The sequence below is a fragment of the Myotis lucifugus genome, unplaced genomic scaffold, assembly GCF_000147115.1.
Source record: "Myotis lucifugus unplaced genomic scaffold, Myoluc2.0 scaffold_21, whole genome shotgun sequence".
In the NCBI taxonomy this organism is placed as follows: domain Eukaryota; kingdom Metazoa; phylum Chordata; class Mammalia; order Chiroptera; family Vespertilionidae; genus Myotis; species Myotis lucifugus.
Window position 1 is genome coordinate 9605876 of NW_005871069.1, and position 10456 is coordinate 9616331.

At 39.9% G+C, this 10456-nt stretch overlaps 1 protein-coding gene and 1 pseudogene across 1 annotated transcript in view; one reads left to right on the forward strand and one right to left on the reverse strand.

The window, feature by feature from the left end:
• PLS1 (plastin 1) overlaps nucleotides 1-10456 on the forward strand; it is a 151512-nt gene that overhangs the window by 39570 nt on the left and 101486 nt on the right. The gene's annotated exons all lie outside the window — the stretch shown is intronic.
• LOC102419674 lies at nucleotides 7359-8230 on the reverse strand (annotated as a pseudogene).

A 10456-nucleotide genomic window follows, 5' to 3' on the forward strand; every position in this document is an offset into this window, starting at 1 on the left:
CTCGTGGTATGTCCTCTCCTCCCCTGGAGTATTGCTTGAACTGTTTGTGACATGGGATCTTTTGTCAAAAGGACCAAGTTGGGATGCTAGTGAAAATGCATATGTTAGGTATTTATAAATCTATATATATCCACACTGGGGATTGAGCCCACAATCGGCCTGTGCCCTGACTGGGAGTCGACCCGTGACCTCCTGGTTCATAGGTCGGTGCTCAACCACTGAGCCACATGGCCAGGCAGGATATACTTTTCAAGTCAAGATTTTAGAAATATCTGCTGTAGAAGTCTTCTTACGCTTCAACGGTCACCCAGCTTAAACCACTACCCCTTTGGGAAAATCCTTGTCAGACCCATTTTGAAGTATTTGCTTCCTCTTTTTCCTTCCTTATAGTTCTGTTTATACATTTATGAGACATGAGTCATGGTTATATGTGTACATATTTGCCTTTCATGAGACACTGTTTTTTATTGCTCAGTTTTACATCAGCAATCCTTGATGGTTAACTGTTTTCCACTGAAAAGGAAGTCTGACGTTGAGAACAAGTTCCCCAAGAAATTTTTACATGTTTCTTCCAAGGGAACTTTTGGAAAACCTGGGCTGGAGTTCATAACCTGGAGCCTGTAGACCTCTAGAAGGTCCTGTGGGCTTGAGGGTGGGGTGTGCATCCACCAAGTCCCTGAAATCACATGAAAAATTCAGATCTGGTGAATTTTTCTGGGTGGAAGGCTTGTAGCTTTTTATCAAAAAGGCTAAAAACTGAATGGCTGAAAGTATCAATGCCAATATGGGAAATATAGGCATTTTAAATATAACCTATTCATCTAAATTTATGTTTATTTTCTAACCTAATTTTCATAATTTTTGTATGTTTTCAGCTCTACAACATTTATTATTATGAAAATCAGAAGTAGTATTAATAATGTTTAATACTATACCCTTGAAAACCCTATGCTTTATTCCTACTGGCTTACATACTCATGAAATTATCTTGCTTATGAATGTTAATTCTTGTTGAATGTAATAAGTAAATAATATTTTACTTCTGAAAAAAATGGAGAATTTGGAGTTAAATTAGACTTGAGAAAGTTAGAAATGATGTACAGAATTGTTTTGTAAACCTCAAGTTATCTAATTTCACCATCTACATAAAAGAGACTCAGATCTCTTAAATATCGTGTAGAAAGATGATTCTTTGGTTTCCTTAACAACCTATTTCATGTCTTCATTGCTCTTGGACATTCAGGAGTCAGTGTGGCTTACGGAAAGGCACATGGAACTCTGGGATGCAGGCACACTGAAAAACAGTACAGCTTTGGTATTTACCAGTGGATGACCTAGGCTTTGCAGGTTGACCTCTCTGTTTCTTCATGTGTAAAATGGGAATAAAGTAATATGAGGAAACATAATACTATCTATATATATAAAAGCCTAAGCAATTGTTACGACCAGACGACCGGACAACCAGCTGGTAGGCATGATGCGCACTGACCACCAGGGGGCAGACACTCAACACAGGAGATGTTCCCTGGTGGTTAGTCTGCTCCCACAGCCAACCTCTCGCAGCTGGTCAACCTCCCACGGTCGTCCCTCCCTGCACCCCCTCCCTTGCCGGCTGGCCCAATCTGCCTGATTGGGGTCCCAGACTGGAGAGGGTGCAGGCTGGACTGAGGGACACCCCCCCCCCCCCCGCACGAATTTCATGCACCGGGCCACTAGTATCTCATAAAGCATCTATATCTATAATATGTAAACAACCCTCAAAACTTAATAAGAAGAAAAGAAACATAAAATAATAAGAAAAAGATGTGAATAGACACTTCACCAGAAAAGATATATGGAAGGCAGATATACTCATGAAAAGATGCTCATCATTGTTAGTAGGGAAGTGCAAATAAGATACCACAGTGAGATGCTACTATTTGGAATGGGTGAAATTAGAAAGATTGACTATACCAAGTGTAGGTGAACTAAGAAAGGACTAGAACTCTCATACACTGCTAGGGTAAAATGGTATCACTTGTGGAGTATAGTTTTGGCAGTTTCTAAAGAAGTTAAATATATACCTACCATGAGATCCAGCCATTTTGCTCTAGGGGCATTTACTAAAGGAAAAGAAAACATTTATCCATACACAAGCTTATACACATATGTTCATAGCAGCTCTTTTGTACTAACCCAAATCTGTAAACAACCTAAATGTCTTTGTGGTTTATCTATACCAAAGAATACTGCTCAGAAATATAAAGGAATGAACTATTAAAACACACAACAACATAGATAAAACTCAAAATATTTATGCTGAGTGAAAGAAGCCAGGAAAAAAGAGTATATATGCATGTATCTTGATTATAATGATAGTTTCAGGTCTGTATAGTGTGTCAAAACTTCAAATTTTGTACTTTAAATATGTTCTGTGTGTGTATATGTGTGTATTCAGTAGAATTAAAAACAGGAAAAAAGGCAGAAAGTTAAAGGTTATTCAAAACTCCAACACTGTTGTATTACTTTTTATCCATAGGTAAATATTTCAGACATCTCTACATATATAAAATATAAAACTGCTTTTAACTGTTAAAACTCTATCTTTTTCCATTCTTTTTTCCTCTCCTACACTCCTGCTGTCACCACTGCCAACCCAAATGGACCGGGGATCGAACCTGCAACCCAGTTACATGCCCTTGACCGGGAATTGAATCTGTGGTCCTGTGGTGTTCAGGCCAATGCTCTAATCACTGAGCAACACCATCCAGGGCAATTCTTTTTTTAAAAATATGTTTCTATTGATTTTGGAGAGGAAAGGAGAGGGAGAGAGAGAGAGAGATATCAATGTGAGAGAGAAACACACCCCCTGTTGGGGATCGAGCCTATAACCCGGTCATGTGCCCTGACTGGAAATTGAGCTGGTGACCTTTTGGTGCACTGGATGACACCCAACCACCTGAGCTACACTGGCCAGGACCCTCCTCTTCATTCTTTTTGGCCAGGCCACACTACCCTGTGACACCTTAAAATGATCTTATCATTTTAAACATCTTTTAACATTTGTTTTCTACTGGACATTATTAATTACACACAAAACACTAACATTACCATTTAACTGTCTATCTGTGTATCTTACCATTCCCCCCCCCCCCCCCCCACACACACACACACACTAGATTGTAAGCTCCTGGGGCATCTAAACCAGATATTAAAAGTTTAGATGCTCTTCTAAATGAATAAATGAATGAATTTAAATGTTTTAAGTACAGAGAATAAATCCAATATTTCTTTTATATCTCCTGTGATGCTTAACATTGTGCTAAACAATGAGCAGTCATGAGCTATTTACTTAATTTAATTGAAGACTCATTTTATGTGACTAGTTCTACATGTATTTCTGGTACACAAGGAGGCCTAAAACAACCATGTCTGCTATAGACTGCCCATTGAAAATGATGTAAGATGTTGAATAAAATTAGCCAGGAGATTTTATAGAATAAAAAGTGAGTGTGATTATATGCATGGTGTGACAGAGACAGGAAACAATACAAGGCTAGAAAGATAAAAGGCCTGGCCAGTAGTCTTTGTTGGGGCCATTGTTCAAGTAGATGTAAGCAAGCAGTGGGGTTTTTTCTTCATTTAAAAAAAATATATATCTTTTTATTGATTTCTGCGAGGAAAGGAGAGGGAAAGAGAGATAGAAACATCAGTAACAAGAGAGAATCATCGATTGGCGATTGGCTGCCTCCTGCATACCCCCGACTGGGGATGGAGCCCCAAACCCAGACATTTGCCCTTGATCAGAATCAAACCTGGGACCTTTCAGTTCACAGGCTGATGCTCTATCTACTGAGCCAAACTGACTAGGGCACAAAATGAAGTTTTTAATTAAATATCTATAGTGTGATCGAGTTGGCAACCTAGGCATGTGCTTTGACCGGGAATTAAACCTTGACCTCGAATCAAACCTTGACCTCCTGGTTCATAGGTCAGCGCTCAACCACTGAGCCACACTGGCTGAGCTGGCTGGGCAGTGGGCTTTTAACCTGAATCTGGACTAATCAGTAGGAATTTCCAGGGTGAGGAAAGGATGAAGGGAAAACCAGGAAAAGGGCAAGTGAGTTTTGATGACATGGCTGGGCTGTAGGGCATTTTATACTGGTTTGGATTTGTTTAAGTAGCATATCAAGGTTTATCCCTTTCTTTTTTCAAAATTCTTATAACTGTTATGTAGGAATAGTTAAAATGTGAATCTTTTTTTCTTCCTTATTTTCATCTCTTGTCTGTTATAAAAGTAATATATAGACTTTGTGGAAAATATGCAACAATGTAGAAAAAAAATCACCTGTAATCTCATCACCCTCAATTCCAAAATAGCTCCTATTACCATTTTTATATGTATTATCTCCTATTCATATTTTAAAATGAAAACACACATATGTATGATAAGTCCTTCCTTTGCCAGTTAATTAAGAGGGTCGGAGTTGCATTCTTCAGGTTGTGAAGTAAAGTACCTCAGAGTTTCAACTCCTGAAAATAGTTTTAATTTATCTGTGTAAAAAGTAAAAAAAACTTCAAGTTTAAACCAACGTGTGATTTGGAGGTTAAAGTTCAAACCCAGACACGGAAGCACACTGGGTAGGAATTCTCTGCTTACCGAGATACAAGTTGTACCAGACTGTCTTTGTTCTATGAATCATTTACATAGAAATTCTTGGCTGGAAATGGGGGAACACAGATGATAATCTAGGTAGTAATGTTGGTTATTCAGAGCACTAGGAAGTGATTCTCGGCATCCCGTTCTCTGACAGTTCTCTGGTGTTGGTATCCAGGCCTTCTTTCTGAATGAGATACTAGGCATTAAACTTAGTTACAATCTGGACAGTTACTGCCCTAATGTATAATATCCTGTGACTTAATAATACTCAGAAAATCGGAACAAGGTACTTTTCTAGAGACAAAAAAAAAAAAAGGAAAGGAAAGGAAAAACAGAAGCGTGATGTAAAATAATTTATATAATTCTCACAAATCTTATTTTAAACCCTTTTATCTACTTCTTGAGTTTCTAGTAAGAGGACAGATCGCACGGTGTGCACACACTACACTAACTATTCTATATTGGAAATTCGGGTTCTAGGGCAGCTCTAACAGGAAATGGTTATGGGGTATATGACTTGAGATACAGGGATGGGAAAGGATGTGTGGAGACCACTATTGTGAAGGCAGTATATAATTAAGGTTCTGAACTTGGCAAACTCCCTGGGCTTGGATTCCAGCTCTACCACTTATTGTGAAGCTTTTGGCCTTGATTTCCTAGATTGCCCGTTGTGTATGAACGCTGTGTTTTGTGTATTTTTTTTTTTTTTTTGGATGGAGAGTTTGGGGGAAATTTTATGAGTCTTGTTTCAGGTGTTTTGATTGGGTCAGAAGACTGGTAGGATAGTAGACTTAACATTTACTTGAAAGTCAGATTTGACTTTTATCTTTGTTTCATGCAAACATAAACACTGCAGAAGGCAAATGAACTTAGAACAAAGAGACTCTCTATAGTTGTAGGCCTTGTCTATATAGTATCCCCTGACCATAGAGATGGGCATGTGGCCTGAGCTATGACAATCAGACTAACATCCTGGGATTTAGATGGTCATTCACAGATAGTGGTGGCTGAGGCATCTGGAGACAGTGCCTTACAATGGCATGTCATAGTCTCTACTGTGGAGTTCGTAGAGATGTCTGGAACCTATCCTTCCAGAGTCTACTTGTTCAGGCCTTCCGTGATTCTTGAGCCAAACCTCAGTGCCCTTCCAGTGTATTCCTTTTTTGGGCAAATATTGCCAAAGTCAGTTTTTGGTGCTTACAATCAAAATACATTAACTGGAACAAATACCAGCGGATTAAATATTTCTATTGTCAGTGGGTAAGGGGCACAGATGAACTGAAGAGTCTTGGAAGTTATAGAAAATTCCTCCTTAGAAAATATGGCTTGCAGTGAGAATAACACTTTTTGATTGGAGCACTTAATCCATTTACATTTAAAGTGGTTATTGGTAGGTTCGTAGTTATTACCATTTTATATTCATAGGTTTTTTTTCTACTTTTTATTTATTTATTTTCTTTTTAAATTTTTTTTCTTTCTTTTTTTTTTTCTACTTCTTTTTAAAGATCCCTTTAACATTTCTTTTAACACTGGTTTGGTGGTGATGAACTTCTTTAACTTTTTTTTTTTTTAAATCTGGGAAGCTCTTTGTCTGTCTTTCCATTCTGAATGATATAGCCTTGCTAGGGAGAGTAGTCTTGGTTGTAGGTCCTTGCTTTTCATCGCTTTGAATATTTTGTGCCAGTTCCTTCAGGCCTGCAAAATTTCTGTTGAGAAATCAGCTGACAGTCTTTTTGGAACTCCCTTTTAGGTAACTGTTTTCTCTTGCTGTTGTTAAGATTCTCTCTTTGTCTTTAATTTTTGGGATTTTATTTATTTATTTATTTATTTATTTATTTATTTTTGTACACATTTAGTTTTATTGTAACAAAGCAACTTGTACACTTTTAACGTTTAAAACAGCATTATCTTTCCTTTTCAGTGAAACAAAAAGAAAATTTAAAAATAAACAGAACAAAATTACAATAGAGAAATGTCAATTCCGAATAAGCTCCTACAGGTTCTGCTGATTCTCCCATCGAGTGGCAGAGCTCAAGTCATCATTAGGAGAGAATTTTATTTTAAAAGTGTCATCTCAGACTGCAAGGATGTCTGTTAAACATCACAATTAAACATGCCAAAGGAGAAGCCATGTTGTCAAAATGCCCACTTAACCCACCCAAACATCTCAAACCCACCCTTTGTTGACCTTCTGTAACCCCCCCCCCTTTTTTAAAAGTTTTTTTTCTTTGTTTAAACAAGAGAAAGTAGACAGATACATGTTGGTAAATGCTAACTGTCCATATTCACATAGAGACACAGTGTAATCTCTGAGCCCAATATACAGAGAAAGAAGGAAAAAAGCTAGAATTCTATGCACTACTACACAGGGGCCTAGCCACCTCCAGCTCTCAGCAGAGCTAATGGAGCAGAAGGCTTTTCTTTTTTCAACACCACAGAGCACGGTGGTGTTGATTCCATTAAGTTTTTCTTGAGACAGGAAGGGATAAAAATGAATTTGGAACAGAAAGGGGCAAAGATTCTTTCCCCACTGTATTCTGCTCAAGGTACATCCCCCCAAAAAATAAGGTGAGAACCATGGTGTAAAGGAGAGAAAAGAGACCTCAAAAACAGGGCAACTGAGCACAAGAGGGGGGAAAAAAGACAAAGAAAAAAAAGACAGCAATTTGCTCCCAGGGACTGGAAAAAATTAAAAAAGGTTGGAATCCATCAGTGTTCATTAGTCATCTCCTTCATCTTCCTCTCCTTCTTCCCCCTCATCCTCATCTTCATCTTCTTAACCTTCATCCTCATCCCCTTCATCAATATCTTCCAACCCTTCCTCTTCTTCATCATCATCATCATCTTCATCTTCTCCTTCCCCTTCTTCATCATCCATGTCAGGAACCAAGTAGCACTGTAATGGATTTGGCCAAATGTCATCTTTGATGACTTCTCCCAACTCATCTGCACCTGCATCAGAATGGTCAGTGAACAGGTAAAGAAGCTTTCCAGTTCCTCATGCTGTCTCTTCCTGCTGGCTTTATCCTGTATTTGACTTGAACGTTTCGTCAAATCCTTTCCAGATTTCCATTTGATTTCAGTGGACTTCAAAGATGGATCACCACTCTCATTCAGATGAAACTCTTTGGAGAGAACTTTATTTTCGAAGTAAGGATTTTCATCAAAATAAAAATCTATTCTGTAACCTGATTTAATATCTTCAAATTCTGTTACTTCAACTCTTGTCAAATCATGCAGCGCCTCTTCATCCTCTTCCCCAAGCAGTGCAGACACTTGTGGATGGCTGACAAATGTTGTTACCCCAAAATTTGGGATTTTGGCAATCAATTCTGACCTCTTCTGAAAAAATGGTTGGCGGAGTTTGTTATATTTCTGTTCTACTTTCAAAATCTCCTCACTGGCTTGTTCATTAAGTCTGTCTATTTCATTTTGTACTTTATCAATATGTTCAATTGCTTCTTGCTGTTCTTTTTCTCCCTTTGGCACGTCCTGAGGGGTCCGCTTCTTCTCTGGCTTGGGGGCTGGAGGCAGTTTCGGTTTCTTCGCTTGAGGTGGGAGCGAGGACTGGCGTTTAGGGGCCATGCTCTGAGGAAAGTCTGAGGATCTGATAGCTGGGACGCCAGGCTGGAAGGCGCGCTGAGACTCTAATTTTTGACATTTTAATTATGATGTGTTTTGGTGTGGGCCTCTTTGGGTTCATCTTGTTTGGAACTCAATACTTCCTGGACTTGAATGTCTATTTCTTTTACCAGATTAGGGAAATTTTCCATCATTATTTCTTCATATAAGTGTTTAATTCCTTGTTCTCTTTCTTCTTCTGGTACCCCTATGGTATGCTTGCTGCTGTTCCAGAGGATTCCCTAAATCAGCGATCGCCAACTGGTGGTCCACGGACCACTGGAGGTCTGAAAGGTTGGCGACTACTGCCCTAAACTATCCTCATTTTTTTTTCTTTTTGCTGTTCTAATTGGGTGTTTTTTGCTATCTTGTCTTTCAAATTTCCCATGTGATGCTCTGCTTCATCTAATCTATTGTTGACTCCCTCTAATGTATTTTTCATTTTAGTTATTGTATTCTCCATTTCTGACTGGTACTTTTTTATGTTTTCTATTTCCATTTTTATATTTTCTATCTCTTTGTTGAAATTCTCACTGAGATTATTGAGCATTCTTATAACCAGTGTTTTGAATTCTGCATTTGTAGATTATTTGTCTCCATTTTATTTAGTTCTTTTTCTGGAGTTTTGGTCTGTTCTTTCATTTGGGACATGTTTCTTTGTTTCCCCGTTTTGGCTGCCTCCCTGTGTTTGTTTCTATGTATTAGAGTTGCTATATTTCCCAGTTTTGGAAGAGTGGCCTTATGTAGTAGCTGTCCTGTGGGGTCCAGTGGCGCAATTTCCCTGGTCACCTGAACTTGCTGCCCTTGTGTGTGTTTTGTGTGCCCTCCTGATGTAGTTGAGCCTTAATTGCTGTTGGCATGTCAATGGAAGGGATTGACCCTCAGACTGATTGGTTGTGAGCACTGGCCATGGAGGAGCTCTGCAGGGGCAGAACCTACAGAGCAGGATTCCTTTTAGTGAGGCACTGGTGCCTGCTGAGTCTGCCCTTTGGGTGTGTATTTTTTTTGAAGGTGGCTGGGTGATGCTCTGGTGTGGTCTGAAGCTAGCCATCATGTGTGCCGGTTCTGGGACTTCTTGGGATGCAGGCCAAAGCCAGCCACTGCTTGTGCCCTGCCCAGGCCACTTGGTATGAGCTATTAAGCAATCTGTGGATGGTTGCTTCTTGTGCTGGGCTTGTAAGTACATGGGAGAGGCTAAGCTGCAAATTGAGCCCATCTGTCACTACTGCCAGGCTTGGAGCTGCTTAGCAAGAGGTATGTGATACACAGGTTAGCTGCTGTTTGTTTGGGGTTTGTGAAACTTTGAGAAAGTCTACAGCATGAGCCAAGACAGGCCACTGTATGGAAAATCCACTGGAAGCAGCTTGGATGGATCTGCAGGTTGGGTGAGTTGAGGTTTCAGGGAACACTATGGTAGGGAAAACAGTGTGAGCCAGGTTGATGGAGACTCAGATATGGCACCACCCACCTGTACCTGCAGGATAAGGGCTCAACAAAGGAAAAATGGCCTCTGCCAGCATTTTTGTCTGGGAGAAAGCTGCCTCTCCAGCCCTCACTCGGAAGCCAGACAGTTTACTAGTATTTCCTCCTTGTATGGTCCTTGCACCTTTTCAGCTGCTGCCCCAGTGCTGGAACTCAGAGCAAGCGAGTCTAAGTAAGTCCATTTGCAGGCTCTTTAAGAGGAACTGCCTGGGACTCCATCAGCCTTTCATCTCTCTCAGCCTTAATCCCCACTGGTTTTTACAGCCAGAAGTTTTAGGAACTGCTCTTCCCAGCACTTGAACCCTTGACCGGGGGCCTGGTATGGTGCTGGGACCCCTCGCTCCTCAGGGGGATCTCCACAGTCTAGCTATCCCTCCCAATTCTCAACCATCATGGGTGGATATTGGATTAACCTGTTCCATGTCTCTGCCTCTCCTACCAGTTTCCATTTTGCTTCTTTTATCCTTAGGTATAGGACTTCCATTCAGCTAAATTTCAGGCAGTTCTCAATGATGGTTGTTCTGTAGTTTAAGTGTAATTTTGATGTGGTTGTGGGAGGAGACAAGCCCATGGTATACCTACTCCATTACTTGACCAGATGGTCACACTATAGATACTTAATTAAAAACTCCCATTTTGTGCCTTAGTCAGTTTGGCTCAGTGGATAGAGGGTCAGCCTGTGGACTGAAAGGATCCCAAGATTTGATTCTGATT